The sequence below is a fragment of the Cupressus sempervirens genome, chromosome 4 (assembly GCF_028749045.1).
Source record: "Cupressus sempervirens isolate cs-2001-9-10 chromosome 4, ASM2874904v1, whole genome shotgun sequence".
Taxonomy (NCBI): Eukaryota; Viridiplantae; Streptophyta; class Pinopsida; order Cupressales; family Cupressaceae; genus Cupressus; species Cupressus sempervirens.
The window spans coordinates 347,925,051-347,943,505 of record NC_143121.1 but is presented as its reverse complement, the minus strand read 5'-3'; positions in this window follow the sequence as shown (position 1 = coordinate 347,943,505).

The window sequence follows — 18,455 nt, the reverse complement described above, 5'->3', positions numbered from 1 at the left end:
GGAGAAGTTGAAAAGAAAGAATGAGAGGCAAGAAAATTAGAGAGGAGGTGGAACAATGAGAGGAAGAGGTGTCAGAAGTCAGTTTGACACTTCAAACAATCAAGACAAAGATAAAGGAAAAGAGATTACATTTGAGACAAGAGGAAGTTTTAGGGGAGGAAGATTTGGAAGTGGAAGAGGTAATAGTGTTTTCAAAGGTAAATGCTTCACATGTGGAGTAGTAGGCAATCAATCCTACAAGTTCCCTAAGAAAGGTGTGGATTTCAAGAAGGAGGAGAGGAGAGTCACCTTGACCCAAGGAGAAGAGGAAGAAAAGAAGTACGATAATGCAGACCCTGAACTTGAAGGAGAATCTTTGATGGTGAGAAGAGGACCACAAATGCAGCAGCAAAAGGAGATTAGACCATCCATTTTTAGGAAAAATTGCATGAGCCATGGTAAGATTTGTAAGATGATAATAGACTCTGGTTCCTTTGATGATTTAATGTCTTATGAAATGGTAAATAAACTAGGATTGAAGAAGTATCCTATTGATAGACCATATAGGGCATCTTTGGTCAGTGATGCACAAAATATTGTTGTAAGGGAGCAAGCAATAGTGGATTTCTCTATAGGAGAATATAAAGATCAAGTTATATGTGATGTCATTCTAATGACATGCTACCATGTAATTCTTGGAAGGCCTTGGCAAGCCTCAAGGAACACTATTCATTTTGGCTCATCAAATGTTTATATAGTACACAAAGATGGTGTGAAGTTTAAGCTAAATCCTTTCACTGGTCATGATGAGGAAAGAGTTATTTGTTTTGGCAAGAAAGAGTTTGTGGACTTGCAGGAGCAGAGGGAGAGTAAACATGATATGACAGATCTACCACTAAAGCCATCTCTTTTGGTTATGAAGGATGAGATTGTTCAAGACAAAACTCAGAATTCTGCTTACAAGCAGACAGTGACAGCAAAAGGAGTGATGATAGGAATAGTATGGTGTCCTTTGGTGATGAGAGTGAAAAAAGAAGTGAACATATCCATGGAGGATAAGAGACAGGGTCAGCATGACCTCAGACAAAAAGTTATTCAGCCTTTGTCAAGGATAAAACATGACTGTTCACAATCAATAGGCAGTAAGGTTACCATGACTAGTAACAAGGATCCAATGCTTTTTGTTTCTAATGATTTGTATGCAGGTGTGTAGGGTAATACATTGCAAGTGCAAAGTTGCAAACATCCCTCTAGAAGGATGGGAGGAAAGAAGATAGTACCCCTTAACTCTTGGGACAAGAGTTGCTTTGAAGGTGGGGTGTTTGGTGCAGGGGCACCTATTAAATCATCTAAGAGAGCCTTGGTACCAGATGAAGATAGAGGATCAAAGACATCATTGATTGTTAATTGGGATATATTAAAACCAATAATGGAATTATGTAATAAACAATGTACTTTGAAAGACAAAAGTCATAAAAGTCCTAGTAAGGACCTAAGGGCAACATGATGTAAAATGGCCAAAAGAGCCATATGGGGTAGTCTTAGGATAGTTTCATACTTAGTTACATTTAATAAATCCATATGACCAATTTTGAGTCAATGGAATAGTTTAGAAAGTTAGGGAATGCATAAAAATTATAGTTTGAAATTTGAATTTCAAATTCAAACGGTCATATTAGTTTTGGAGGGAAAGTAGTAATTTGGTATTTGTTTGATTAAATAAACCTTTGTAACCAACTTGGTCGATTGGACAGGTGCATATAAGCCTATTTAATTTGTAATGAACATATGCAAGACATGAATCATTACTGGTATAGAAAAAATCATAGAAATTGTATGGAACAACAATCATACTTTCCTCTGCATCAATAAGAAAAATAAAAAATAAATGATACTTATACATACAATGGGGCTCTCTGTGTGAATGGAAATCCCTGATGATCTAGGATGCCGAATCTGTATAGGCTCATCGCCAGTAGCCACACCCTATATACAATAAAGAATTTAATTAAATGAGATTACCACAAACATTTTACAAGAATGCATCGATATTTAATCAATTAGAAAACATCTAATTACCTTTTCTTTGTTAGTGCATGATGGCTCACCCCCCGTACTTTGTCCCCTCGGGGCAGGTGGTATCTGCAAGATAAAAGAAAGATTAGCAACCATATATGCTACAATATCAATTAGAAAAAAAAATGCGAACACAACATAATGTACCGTAGATGTCTCAAGGCCAAATGAAATGGCCGAGAGTGTAGCATCCTCTATCTGTCTGAGCTCCTCCTCTGTCATCAACTAAACATGAATGAAGATCACATACATGTAAAAGTCAGTATGGCTAAAAAATTAAAATTACTCTATTATAAAAATTAACTTTAAATCACATATTCCATAACAAAAAAAGTATACATGTACCGACACTAAATGAGTCCATGCCTCTGCATTCCCCTCCTCTCTCGCATCATGGTCTGTAGCCTCTGCATGTGCGTTTGGTGTATCCTCGTCTAATACAAAATGATACTCAAGAAGATCACCTATGGGACCCAAGAAAATATTCTTGCATGTAATGCAAGTGTGAGGCACACAAACGTGTGATGAGCTAGCCGATGATGAGCTGGCACAAACATCATCAACACGAGGAGGTAGGACTGACCTAGCCTGAGATATCATTAGGCTACTCAGCCTATGAATGGGTCTGATGGTCTGAGAGCTAGCCTCTGCCATAATATTTGGATGCTGCACTCAAGGAGGGGGGGAGATATCGGGGGCGGGGACAAAAGTGCCAAGTTTCTTCTGCTGGGAAGAGGGTCTATCATGAGGAGCTCCTAGCCCTAAGCCCATGTTGGGCTTCATGCTCCAATAGTTCACTTTAAGTTTCAACACAAATTCTGCATATAATTTTCTAAGGAAATAAAATGGTATGTCTAAATTTCCATGTGGAGGGATATCAAAGACAATCCACTAATGATCCCAAAAATTTGCACGTATGGCATCATTTGTGTACCATTTAATCGATAGTTTAGTTTTTTTTGGGTCAACTGGTATACCCATTTTTGGGTTAGCAAAAAGGCTAGCCAAATTGTCTTTGGTTATGTTGAGGGCCATGACCTCATCATAATCCAAACCATCATCAAACATATGGTGCATTTCATCACGCCAACGAAGAGTGACATTTTGTTGGTTCATAAGGGTTTCAATGTTATCCACTATGGTGTTTAACGTGGATAACATAGGAGCCAGTGCAGGTACATTAGTATATGTTCTATGCAAACCTCTCAACTCGGTGAGATTTTCATTTATCAAATCCTTGATTCAAGGAGGGTTTTGAGGAGGTAGAGGATCATTTGGTGGATGGTTTTGTGGGGATACTGGATCGTTTGGTGGTGGGTTACAAGGAATATTATTCCTTGCCTCAGTGTCATCATTTTGATCAGCCATTCCTATTGAATTGCAAAACGTAATATATATTAAAAAAAAATCTAAATTTTAACCGTTTTTGTCAAAAAAACCCTACATTCAACTAAAACAAATAAAATTATCCTAAAATCTATTAAATTTAGCTTAAAAATGAGTTGGGGGAAAAAAAACATACCTGAATATCTGATATTCGATCTCGTATCCGATCCACAATGGTAATACTGGCCCCAAATTTGCATAACATGAGGGCCCGCGGGTTTGTGATTTTATTTATCCAATGCAATAGGTATCGGATATCCGATACTATATCGGATATCCGATATGTCCCAAAACATATAACATACAATATATATTACATTATGTTACATTTTTTATATTTTTTATTATATTATATATATATTATATTAATTTACTATATATTATAATATAAAATATTATATTATATAATAATATTATTATAATTTATAATATATTATACTTTTTTATTATATATTATATTATAAGATACTACTTTTTATTATTATATTATATCTTATATATATATAATATTACATTACTATATATTATAATATATTAAATATTATATTATATTATTATTATAGTATAATATTATACGATTATAATATAATAATAATATTATTATTATATTATAGTATAATAATTATTATAATAATATTATTATTATAATATAATAGTATGATATATTATTTAATATTATTATTATTTAATATGATATATTATTTAATATAATAATAATAATATTATATTAAATAATATATCATATTATTATATGATAATAATAATAATTATTATAATAATATTAAATAATAATAATAATAATAGTGGCATAATAATAGTTTCACATGTCAGATATCCGATGTCAAATTAGATATCCGATATTATCGGATATCCGATGTCAAATCGGATATTCGATATTATATCGGATATCCGATAAGGCTCGGCCTTACCATCCAGGTTTGGTTCCTGGATAGGTGAAAAAAAGTCAGAGCAGATTTTGAAGCGCTTTTAGGTGTCTTCAAACTCTTTTTTTTTCACATCGCCACTTTTTGGCACACCATGATCCTGCACATACCCTTATGCAAAATATCATATCATTATTAGTTAGTGTATGTTTAGCTCACTTGGACAGTGAGGGCCATTTTCTATGTCTACCGAGCATTCTAGAGTTTGTTTAGTTTAGAAGGAAGTGTCTACCAAGTTCACTCAAGTGCCAAAGAAAAGTTTGTGGATGATGAGTGTTAACTGAGCTCACTTAGTTAATAAAGGAAATATTTTATGGAACTAGTGTTAACTGAGCTCACTTAGTTTTCAAAGTAACTTTGCAAATATGTAGTGTTAACTGAGTTCACTTGGTTAATATAGGAAAATCATTTCTAAGTTAGTGTCTACCAAGTAGGGTTGGCTAACGAAGGATTTTCTTGTTTTGACATATTGAGTTCAATTGATTTTTTTTTTGTTCTAGCCAAATGAGAAGATGAATATTAATTATTCTAAGTTATATTTGAGCTGACTTGACAATATGAAAGATATAAGGTCAAGTTGAGGATTAGAAGTATGGAAGTGAATAAAAAAAAATACATGATGATGGAAAGAGGAAGCGAATTAGAAGGATAAGAAGAATATCCTTATGGAGCTAAAAATATATATTCGATTAGGAAGGATCAATTATACAAGCCAAAATTAAGATTTGAATAAGCAATTCAATTGCATCAGAAATTAGGTCATCTCATTTTTACTCTCTAACCATTGTAGTAGTGATCTAAATCTCTTAATAGAGTTGGCTTAATAGATATTTGTAAATCCTCTAATAAGGTGGATGTTCTATTAAATTGTCTAAAAAAATATAACAAGGCGACTCCTAATAGGGTGATTAAATCCTCTAATAAGATCACACCTAACAGGGTTGTGTTTTGTAACCTTTAATAGGGTTGGCTCCTAATAGGGTTCACTTTAGAATAATAGAAAATAGTAACTAGTTGCAATTGGTGGTTTTTTTCCAAATTGGGTATTGGTGTAATTAAGTATTTACTAATTATACTTTACTTAAGTTTACTTAGGTTAATGCATTAGCATATTCATTGTCATGTAGACAAAATAGTAGTTTGCACCCCAATTGAGCACATGTTGTCTACTACATCTCTTTATGAGATACAACTTTGTTTTCTTATCCTCTGTTTGTTGCACGCACATTCATGCATAATGGAGGATAATCCACTCTTGGTGGACACGTGCTTAGTTGTTATGCTTATCTCTTTGCTGACTCCTAGTCATATTAGTTTCCTTTATATACAACTCATTTCTATAATGTATTCATTCAATTATCCGATATCCAATTGTCTAATATCCATTCTCATTTGATCATCATTTGTCTCTCTTGTGCTATCTATTGAGCTTCTTGATCTTGGTGTTGAATTATTGCTTAGAAAATTCTCACATTGTATTAGAGCTATAATAAATTCTTACATTAGGTTTCCACATTAAATCTTGGTATCAAATGTGTTCATGCTATTTTCTTTTATGTATTTGCAACTAAGTTAAAATAATGGTAATCATAGATAACATCCAAAGTTCTCATGTTAAGTATTTACTGAGCATATTGAGTATTTACTGAGTTACAACATTTTATGTGTGTTTGTTGAGAATCAACAATATTCAATTTTTAGAGTTTATTTTTGTACTGACATCTAAGTGATCTGGAATTTATTTTAGTAATACCTAATCACCCCTCCCCTCTTAGTTACTCTTATATTTCAAACAATTGGTATCAAATCTTTTTGGTGCTTGTAGAGAAGGTTTCAAGGACCTAATCTAAAGATTAGAATGTTTTACAAAAGAGAGATTTCAAAGTTGAATAGAGACAATTTTGTAGTATGGAAAGGACTTATGAGGTTACATATAGAAACTATCAATGATTTAGGTTATAAATATCTCAATGTTGAATACAAGACTCCCACTGTAACATTATCACTTGAAGATATTTCTGAAAAGAAGAATCATAACATCATGATGATTGATATTACATCTACTCTTAGTTATGCTAAATTTGATGAAGTAAAAGACTACAAAATATCTCATGAAATGTGGACCAAACTGAAAGAAATTTATGGAGGAGATGACAATGTAAGAAGAGCCAAAGAAGAAATTCTTGGAGGTCATTTTGATAAAATGAAAATGAGAGAAGATGAAAACATTGAAAAATATGTGGAAATAATGAAAGCAAGAGTGAGTGCAATTGAAGCATTTGGAGGAGACATTGATGAAAAAATAGTTGTAAGCTAGGTACTTAAAACCCTTCTTCTTATTTATGTAATTTGAGTATCTACTATTCAAGAGATGATATGTTATCCAAATAATAAAATAACTTTAGATGCTCTAGTTGGAAGATTGATAGCTTTTGAGTTGGATAACTATGATAATTATGTTCCTAGTTCAAAAGATATTGAGTCTGCATTTGAAGACAAACTCTCACTCAAGTAAAAGAGTAAGAAATCAAAGACTAGTCAATCAAGAAGTGAACAAGAAGAAATAGACGAAAATTTAGACAGTTAATCTCAAAGTTGTTGAAGCCCTACTTGCAAGAAAGTATTCCAAAGGTAGAGGAAAGTACAAAGGTAAGGTTCCTCTAATCTATTTTTCTTGTGAATAAGTTGGTCACATTGCTGCTAGGTGCCCAAATAGAGAAAAAAAGGATGAGAAGAAAAATAATAAGCACAAAGGCAAGAAGGAATTCAAGAACTACAAGAACTACAAGGACAAAGGTAAGATATCTTATTTTATGGCTAAATATTATGATAACAATGAAGATGAAATGGTATATATTTCTATAAAAGATGAATTTGATGATGAAGGAGATAAGATGGCACTTATCTCTCATGTTAGAAAAAATAATACACATATTATTGATAGTGGATATTCACATCATATGACTGGAGATAAAACAAAGTTTAAACACATGGAATATTATGATGGTGGTAGTGTAAGATTTGGAAACAATGAACCTTGTTGTATAAAAGGAAAAGGATGTATTTCTTTAACTAAAGAACTTTTATGTGATAATTCTTTAACTAAAGAACTTTTATGTGATAATTCTTATTGGGTTGAACTGATTGTGGCATAGTTAAATAACATTGGATTTAAGGTAGAATTCATGGATGGAAAGGCCAAACTATTGGATGGAAAAGGAAATCTAGTTGGATCTAGCAAGCAAACAAATGGTAATCTATTCCATCTTGATCTTAGTGAAAGTTCATATTTTATTGCTCAAGTAGAAGAAAGCTAGTTATGGCACAAAAGACTATGTCTTGTAAAATTTGATAATCTAGTTAAGATAAGAAAACATAAAAGAATAAGATCTACTCCTAGCTTTAGGAAACCTAAAATGGGTCTATGTAAAAATTTTCAAATTGGTAAGATGGGAAATACTAGTTTCAAAAGCAAGAACTATCATTTAGAAGAAGTATTAGAACTTGTGCATATAGACTTATGTGGATGTATTGGAATAGAAAATTATAGTGGAGAAAAGTTTTTAATTATTTTGTTGATTATTGTTCTAGAATGATGACTATAATGTATCTAAAAGAAAAATCAGAAGCTTTTCAAAAATTCAAATGGTATTTGACAAGAGTAGAAAAAGAAATTGGAAAGAATTTGAAATGTTTGAGATTAGAAAGAGGTGATGAATTTATCTCCAAGTAATTCAATGAATTCTACATTGAAAAAGAAACTAAAAGACAAGTATTAGCCCTTAGTACACCTTAGTAGAATAGCATAGCTAAAAGAAGGAACATATCCATCATGGATTGTGCAAGAATATTGATGACAGAAAAGAATGTTGCAATCAAATACTAGAAGGAAGCTATCAACACTGTAGTTCATACCTTGAATAGAGTAAAATTGAAGAACAAAAAAAATCAAACTCCTTTTGACCTATGGTATGGCTACAAACCAAATGTAAGTTACTTGAAATTATTTGGTAGAAAATGTTATATCTTGAAAGAATCTAAAAAAGGAAAATTTGATGTCAAAGGCAATGGAGGCATATTTCTGGGATACTCCTCCAGAAGTAAAGCATACAAATGTTTAAATTTGTCTACTCATAAAATCATAAAAACTGTACATGTGAGAATTGATGAGTTTGCATAAAAGAGTGAAGAAGAAGGTAGAAAAGATCTTAAGGATTACAAAAGATTTGTTTACTATCAACCTAATACCCTATGAAATCTATTGGGAAGAAAGGAGGCTTCACCTCATGAGTCCCCAAAATCTCCAAAATTTACCCAGTTGTAGATAGTGCAAGCCGAATCACAGCCTAAAGGACATGAGTTGCAATCAAAGGCTATCGAACTAGTACAAATTGAGTTTGATGGACTTGAGTCACAGATAGTGGGACCTGAGATTGATATTGAAATTCATGATGAAATTAGTGTAACTCATTACAAATCCAAAGAACCTATGTTAGTAAGATATGTTAGAAGGCATCATCTACCCGATTAGATCATTGGAGACAACTTTGAGGGAACAATGACAAAAAAAAAATTAAAATGTATATGTTTACTTACTGAATTTGAACCTAGAAATGTTAAAGATCTATTGGATAATGAAACTTGGATTGAAGCAATGAATGAAGAAATAGAACAAATAGACAAGAACAAAACCTAGACTCTTGTTTCCTAGACCCAAGGATAAAAATGTAATTGGCACAAAGTGGTGTTAAAAAAAAAGATGAATGAAGATGAAGAAGTTTCTAGAAACAAAGCAAGATTGGTATGTAAAGGCTATTCTCAAGAAGAAGGTATTGATTATGGTGAAACTTTTGCTCCTTTTGCAATATTAGAAGGTGTTAGAAATTTACTAACTTATGGAACACATAGAGCTTTTAAAGTTTATCAAATGGATGTTAAATTTGCATTCTTGAATGGAATTCTTAATGAGGAAGCCTACACTGATTAACCAAAAGGTTTTGTAGATCCTAGCAAAAAGGACACGGTATGCAAGTTACACAAGGCATTGTATGGACTCAAGCAAGCTCCTAAAGCTTGGTATGAAAGATATCATAATTACTTGATACAGATTAGTTTTCAAAGAACAAATAATAATAGTATCCTATATATCAAAGAAGGACTAGACAAGAAGATTGTGTTGGCAAAAATATTTGTTGATGATACTTTATTCATAGGAAATGATGACTTATGCAAGGGATTCTCAAAAGAAATGAGTAAAGAATTTGAGATATCTATTTATGGAGAAATAAAATTCTTTGTTGGATTATAGATTCAATAGAAGAAGGTTGGTATCTACATCACTCAATCTAAGTATATCAAGGAAATAGTAAAGTATTTTAGAATGGAAGTTTCAAGACTAGTTGGAACCCTTATGTCTACTAGACATAAGCTTTCCAAAAATGATGATTCCTAAGAGGTAGATTAGACCACATATAGGTCAATGATTGGAAAATTATTTTATGTAGTGCATACAAGACCTAAAATTATATTAGTAGTCATTATGGTGGCAAGATTCTTAGCAAATCCCAAAGAAACTCACAAGATGGCAATAAATAGAATCATGAGATATCTGAAAGGCACTAAAGACTATGGATTATGGTACAAAATCGGAGACAAGTTGGACTTAAAAGTATTTACTAATGCTGATTAGGTAGGAAGTATTGTTGATAGAAAAAGCACTAGTGGTGGGGCATGCTTTCTTGGTAAAAGACTAGTGTCTTGGACAACCAAGAAACTAAATTGAATCTCTCAGTCCACAATAGAGCTAGCATATGTGATAGGAATAATTAATTATTTTAATATTATTTGGTTCAAAAAATTGTTCCCAGGTATGAAGATAAAGATCAAGAATCTAATAGTCATATACTATGATAACACTAGTGCAATCAATATATCAAAGAATCAAGTGATGCATACCAAAAAAATCACATTTCTATAAAATATTGTTTCTTACAAGAATTGGTACAAGATAAAGAAGTTAGATTGGAATATGTGAACAAAAAAGTACAAATTGCAGATATATTCACAAAGCTATTACCTATGGATGCATTTATGTATCTAAGAGGTAAGCTAGGGTTCATTCCCCTATCTGAAGCTCACTAAATGAAGTTTAGCGATGCATCAACTAGAGCATGTTGAAGATCAATCAATTGGTGTAGTATTAACAAGGGCATATTGCAAATGAATCAATACTTGAGGTACATTGATATTTACTAAGCATTGTCTTTGGCATAAGATGTTGATGAGGGAGAAGTATATTGTCATATCTCATAGAAATTTTTGTTGTAAAAAATGAGAAGTTTGTGAAGAATATATCAAAAAGGGAGATTGGAAGAGAAGAATTGTCAAAGAGGGAGAATAAATGGGGTAGAAGTTCTAGTAGATAGAGTTCACACTAATAAAGGGAGTTCTCACGGATGAGAATCAAAATGAAACTAAGGATATGATTCTTAATTTTTTCTTGCTTCAAAATTTTATTTTATTATGACATGTTATGTTTCCATCAATTCCAAAGAGGGAGATTGTTGAAGTAATTCATTAATTGTCTATTGTCTTTGATGTTACACAAAATGTCATATCATTATCAATCAGTGTATGCTGAGCTCACTCAGGCAGTGAAGATAGTTTTTTGTGTCTAATGAGTGTTCTAAAATTTGTTTAGTTTAGAAGGCAGTGTCTACCAAGTTCACTTAGGCACCAGAGAAAAGTTTGCAGAAGACAAGTATTAACTGAGCTCACTTGGTTAATAAAAGAAATGTTGGATAGAACCAATGTTAACTAAGCTCACTTAGATACTAAAGGAGCTTTGTGAATATGTAGTGTTAATTGAGTTCACTTGGTTAACATAGGAAAATTATTTTTGAGTTAGTGTCTACAGAGCAGGGTTGGCTGATGAAGAATTTTTCTTATTTTGACATATTGAGTTCAATTGATTTGTTTTTTGGTTCTAGCCAATTGAGAAAATGAATATTAATTATTCTAAGTTATATTTGAGCCAACTTAATAATATGAAATATACAAGTATAAGGTCAAGGTGAGGATTAGAAGTATGAAACTGAATGAAAAAATATTTGATGATGGAAAGAGGAAGCTAATGAAAAGGATAAGTAGAATATCCTTGTGGAGCTGAAAAGATATATTCGATCAAGAAGTATCATTTATAAAAGCTAGAATTGAGATCTATAATCAACAATTTAGTTGCATTAGAAATCAAGTCATCTCATTGTTACTCTCTAAACATTATAGCAGTGATCTAAATCTCTCAATAGAGTTGGCTTAACAACTATTTGTAAATCCTCTAACAAGGTGGTAGTTCTATTGAATTGTCTAAAGACCTCTAACAAGACCACTCCTAATAGGATGATTAAATTGTCTAAAAGGGTCACACCTAATAATGTGTTTTGTAACCTTTAATAGGGTTGGCTCCTAATAGGGCTCACTTTAGAAGAGTGAAAATAGTAACTACTTGCAATTGGTGGTTTTTCTCAAATTGGGTTTCCACATTAAATCTTGGTGTCAAATGTGTTCATGTTGTTTCCTTTTATGTGTTTGCAACTAAGTGAAAATAATGGTAATCACAGATAACATCTAAAGTTTTCATGTTAAGTATTTGCCGAGCATATTCAGTATTTACTGAGTTACAACATTTTATGTGTGTTTGCTAAGCATCGACAATATTTAGTTTTTAGAGTTTATTTTTATACTGACATCTAAGGGAGCTGAGATTTATTTTAGTGGTAACTGATTCACCCCTCCCCTCTCAATTACTCCTCTTATATTTCCAACAAAAACTAATATATATTTTTAATTTTTGTTTTATGATGAATGAAATTTCTAATCAATGCAATTATATGAATTCCTATTTTCACCAAGTGTTTGAAAATAAAATGAAAAGATAGAGTCATGAGAGATATAAAGAAAATTAATGAAAAGGAAATTCTTAACATACATAAGCCAAAGTAACAAGACATCTACAAATTAAATTATCAAAAGGATCTAGTAGGAAACCAATGAAATTAGGAGCAATGCTTCCTCAACTCCACTAATGCAATTGTCGATGGGAACTTTAATGAATACCAAAATATGTTTCACAATTCATCAAATTATGTAACTATGGAAAGTGTTTGCACACAAGAAAAAACACTATATATGAACAATAATGACCCTTTCTCCAATTTGTCACAAAAATGGAATTTATTAATATAAGTAAAACACCATAATTAAAAGATCATACAATTATAGCAACATAGTAAAACCATTAACTCCATTATGATTCATGAATAAAAATTCAAAAAAATAACACACCCAACTATATTTACTATGCTTAGAATGAGATCACAAATAAGATATATTATTGTATCATAATATCGGCCTGCAATTTTTCTACATCTATGTATTTAAAAGAATTCCTCTCCTCCTTTTGTGTTAGAAGTGAGAGCTCATCTAATTAAAACATTATGGTAAAAGATAATAAAATAAAGATAATTATATATAAAATGACTCTCTAAATGGTGCTAATTAGGTCTACACCTTTTTTAATATCATTCCTCTAAGACTTAGAACAATAAGATGATATGACTCTCTAAATGAGCCTTTACATGACTTAAAATAATAAAAGAAGAGAGAAGTCATGAGATGATCTAAGAGTCACAAGGACTTCTAAAAATGCAAGCTTGACCTTCTCTAGGTATCTTTAGAAGTTGAACTACCATTAACAAACTTTTCTAATGCATGGAATGCTAAAAAATAACAATTGATAGTTAATTGTCAGTGCACTAGAATACCTTCAAAATTATTGGTGCAACTCTTGATATGGAACACCTTGTGAAAATAACACCTTTGGAAAAGTATAACTTATGAAAAGTGCACCTTCTGACACAAACAAAATTACCAAGTTTTGCTAAGTGTCAAAACTCAATTTCTAGCATATAAGTTTTCTCTCCTTTGGACAAATGTAAGGCCTCACCCCAACCTATCATAACATAGATATTTTAATTGTATTTTGATATCTAAGATTTGGATATTTTGATATTTATTCAAGACTTAGATAGATAGTGTCTTATATTACTATTGATTTTAGTATTTACAGTAGTGATTTCCATCTATAATATGTATTAAGAGCCAAACTTCATGTGGGATGATATAACAAGTGTGAATGCAACATTACACCATGTTAGTATAGAAAATAGATTATGATGTGATTTAGAATGTTAATTTGATTATGCTGATTTAAGATTAAACATGATGTGAAAATTTTGATATTTTAATAATTCAAATGCTTTATATGAAATGATTAAGAAACAAAAGTTAATTGGATGTTTAATGTGGTTTACACAACATTGGAATTTGTATGCACTTATAATATGTATTTTATATGACTTTTCATTGGACTGTTGATGCTCGAGTTTAGTATGTAGGAAGTGGAACCATGAAAATTTATCAGGTAAACAAGGTCCAAACTCATGTAAACATGGTTAGCCAAGGTGAATCTTTGGAAGATTCAAAAGCCTCGTTGTGATGTATTTTATTTTGTAAATGTAAGCTTGTATGTATGTGAATTTTTTTAAAATCTCAAAGATGCATTAGGGACATGTCATGATGATGTGTAATGTGCTTTTATGTGTCACTTGACACTTGTAGATTGTTGTGTGTTAATGACATGTCACCTAGGGTTCCAGTCATGATAGAATTTAACCTTTAAACTAATTACCTTTTTAAAGATTAAGTAAACCCACTTAACAAGGAATAATATGAGTTAATATCAAAGGGAAATTCAAATCTAGACTTGACCAAGATTTTTAAGGGTCATTAGGTGGTCCCAAAGTGCCCTTTTTATGAAAATGAGCTACCCATATGTTAGTATAATATGTTAGGGGCATAAATGTGACCATTTTAACACTTAGATATCCTAGGGGGCCCCTTTACCAATACATTCTTCCACCAATTCAAAAATTGTGTTGTTACATGAGTTTTTCCCCATGTTTCCACTAAGTCAAAAATAACAAATGTGGGGTGGGGGGACAAGTTTGTAAGAGGTAGTGGCTTGATGATTTTGCCAAAATATATAATGGAAGAGCATTTAAATTTTAGGGAGACTTGGACAAAGTAGTGGGGTGTTCACCCACTTTCTAAGTTTAGAGACAATTAGGGTTTTGGAAGGGAGGCTAAGGAGAAGGGAGCTCTTCATCAACTATCATTGCCTTTAGCTTGGACCAAGGTTGGTGTTCAAAAAATGACCATTCTTTGAATTTTCATAATGAAGTTGAAAGCATGTATTTTTTTTGTGGATTCATGTATTGTTATTGTGAATCCTTTTATTGTGTTGTGATGGTGTGATTGTGATTTGGGTTATATGTATTTTCTTGGTTTTTCTTTCTTGATATCTTTGTTTGGTTTTGGAATGTTGAATTGTTAATGGGTGTGAAGGCTTCACTTACCCTTGGGAGGGAAGAGAAGTCTTGGGTGAGGGGGTTAGTTGGGCTCAACAATGTAGTTGAGATCCTCTTCTCTTGGAGAGAAGGGGGAAAGATTTCATGGATTATGGGCTTCATTGAAGCCATTGTCTTGATATTATGATTGGGGGTAATAAATGGAAATTGTGAAGAGAAGCATGTATGGTGCAAGCCTTTTGGAGACATGGTGAAATTTGATGTATGAGAAACTATATAGACATGGAAATCTCCTCTTTGAAGAGCCCACCTTCACACACTATTTTTATAATTCTAATGGTGAATCAATGTGTAAGACATGGAAGGGATTGTAATGTATTGTGTTGTGTGGTTACATGTATTAGAAGATGTTTTTTTGTATCCCATTTGGGTCTTGTTTTCCTAGCTCAGTGGGTGGCTTCTTAGAAGCCTAGAATGGGAGGTGAGCCTCCATGGTTCCTGGTTTTGTGTTCTTGTTACAGGTTTCGTACCTTTTGGATCCATAGAAAAGAAAGCTTAGATTGCTCAAGGATAGAAGCAAAGTGGAAAAGTGTTGGCATTAAGTTATGTTTGCCATTAGTGACAAAACTTATTCATAATTCTAAATGGTTACTGAGTTCATCATTTAGTCTCCAGTGTTCACCAAGTATTCAGTGGTTGCCAAGTAAGTTTAGCAGTTTAGTAGTTCATACCAAGAATTGCAGTGGTTATCAAGTGAGTTTAGCAATGCAACAGTTCAGACTGAGTAGATTAGTGGATACCAAGCTTTGCAGTATTTACTGAGTCATCAATTATTGTGATGTGAAGACAGTGTCTATTGAGTGATGGGTTGAGCAATGTTTACCAAATGCAAGCAAGGTAAAAATAGTGTTTAGTTCTTACCGAGTTACATTATATCTACCAACTTTCCAATGTTCACTAAGGTTGAAGCTATGTTGAGTGATTAGTATGGACCGAGACTCTACTGTTACCAAATGCATGATAATGTTGAGTAATGCAGTGGACACTGAGTATCAGAAGGTCACCAAGTCAACTATTTAGAACTTGAGTTTCTACATTTGGGTTGACTCAGTAATATTTGTGATAACTTGTGTTTTGGCTAACCTTGTAAATATGAGAATTGGAATGGTATATATGTAATATATTATATCATACCCAATGTATGTATGAATAGTTTATGACAAGTAATGTTTTGAGAAGAGTGCATGCGAATCAACAACAAAGTAGAGTATTCAGCAAGATCTTTAAGGAGTAGTCAAGTCAAATCTATTAGAAGAGGTGATAAGCATTTTGAGGATCTAATTAGCAATGAAGTTGTAAGTTAGATCTACTATTTCATACTAACAAGTGAGTCATATTTAAATCCTTTAATAGGGTAGACTTAATAGTCTTTTCTCTAAATCTCCTAATAGAGTGCATACTTCATTGTATGTTTGTAAAACTTCTAACAAGGTGGACCTAGCAGTCCTAATTGCTCCTAATAGGGCAGATCATCAGAAGTGATCATTATAAGCCTTAACAGGCCAACTTGATACTACAGTATTGAAGTTTTGTGGGTATCATCCCCATCCCAGTTTTACTTTCTATTGGGAAGGTTTCTAGGTCATCAAATATTGTGTTCATATGCTATGAATGTTTATCTTTTAGTTTCTCATGCATGTAGTAGTTTAGATCAATTAATGGTGAATGGATTATGTTGATTAAGTTCTAAATTTGTTAAAATTTTTGAGGTTATTGATTCACCCCTCCCCTCTTAGTAACTTAGCTAGTCTTGATTATTTACAACAATTGGTATCAGAGCTTTGTGGTTCTCAAGATAAAGTTTGATAGTTTGAGTAAAGATCAAGGAAAATGGAGATATTCAAACTTGACAAAGCTATTGACAATGAGAAGCTAGATCTAGAGATGGCCATAGCTCAACTCAAAGAAGAAACAGAGAATCTTTCTCAATCCCTAAAAAAAGGAAGGAATTTGTGAAATAGATGAATGATCACCATTATGTTGAATAAAATATTGAATAATTTTTTCCTTCAAGTAGTTTAGATGAAGCAAATGAGGCAATCAAAGAACTCCTGGAAAAGAATGGCTCTCTACAAGAAGAGGTAAGAAAATTGAAAAGAGAACAAGAAATTCAGTCAATAAGAATGTGTGAAATCTTGGAAAAAAGGAATAAGGAAAGTGAAGACTTGGAGGCAAGGAACAATGAAAGTCAAAATCAATCCCTTCAGCAAGAAGATCTTATCAATCAGCTCTCTAATGCAAATGAGGAAATCATGAGTCTGAGATTTGAAAATGAAAGATTAAGAAATGACTTAAGCACTGAAAGAAAAATCAATGAAAGATTGAAAGCTGAGCTAAATTTGGAGAAGAAACTCAATGAAAAAATAATGAAATCCCAAGTAGACATGGATCAACTAAATCAGCAAAGTGAGTAGAATCTTTATAAGAAAAAGGGTAAAGCAGGACTTGGATACAAAGAAGAAGGTGAATCTTCCAAACAAGGTGCTCAAAGGAAAAAAAAGACCTACTAGCAGTCATTGTGGTAAGATAGGTCATACATCAAACAAATGTTGGAGCACTAGAAAGGAAAAATTCAATGGAAAATGCTATAATTGTAGACAACATGGTCATAAAGCTAATGAATTCAAGGAGCAACCAAAGTTTGAAGGTAAATGTCACAAATGTAAGAAACAAGGTCATAAGACATTTGAATACAGATCTAAACCATTCAATCTAGTTGAATAATTTTTAAAGGCAATATTTGGTTGGGACTACAATACTTGGTGTAGATGTCATTATTGTGGAGAATATGGATACATTGGCATAAACTGTGAAAGGAATCACTTGAGAAAGAAGAATACAACAATAAGATGTTATACATGCACTAAACTTGGTCATATAGCTAAGAATTGCATGAATATAGGTAGAGTTGAAGATGAAAAGAAAGCCAAAGCTGATAGCATCAGGATGTAGATGAGACAATAGTGGATTCCTTAATCTACCAAGAAAGCCAATTCAAATGATAGTCATGTCACTCAAGAAGTGGGTGACTCCACCATTTCCAATTAGGTTCTTAAGAAAGAACTAGAACTATATCTTCAAGCCACATCTTAAAAATTTCTAATGAATGAAAGCAAAAGATCCAAACCCATATTGCAGATATAGAAGGATCATAGAAGTTTAACATTAGTTTTCACCGAGTGAGGCTAGACCATACCGAGCAAGGTCAAGAGTAACAAGTTTTGTTTGGTTGCCGAGTTACAAGGTTCTATTGAGTTATCTGGATAGATAGTGGATGATAGCCTGTCAAGTACTATGTCATTATGGATCTCTTCATACTGAGAATTAATGGAATATTTTCATCAAAAGTGATAATTTTTGACTTCATTTTCATTGTAAATTTAGTCTATCCAGAGCTAAGTAATTTTTAGAGCATCCAAGCGATCTTGAGCATAGTTTGAAGTGAAATTTTTTAAGGAGATTTTATTAGTCTACCAATTAATCATGGCATCCACCAGTAGTAGTAGTAAGGAAAAGAGAGGTTTAGAGATATTAGTGTGTGGTGTTGAATGGAAGGCTCCAAACTTCAAGCTAGTGCCAACAA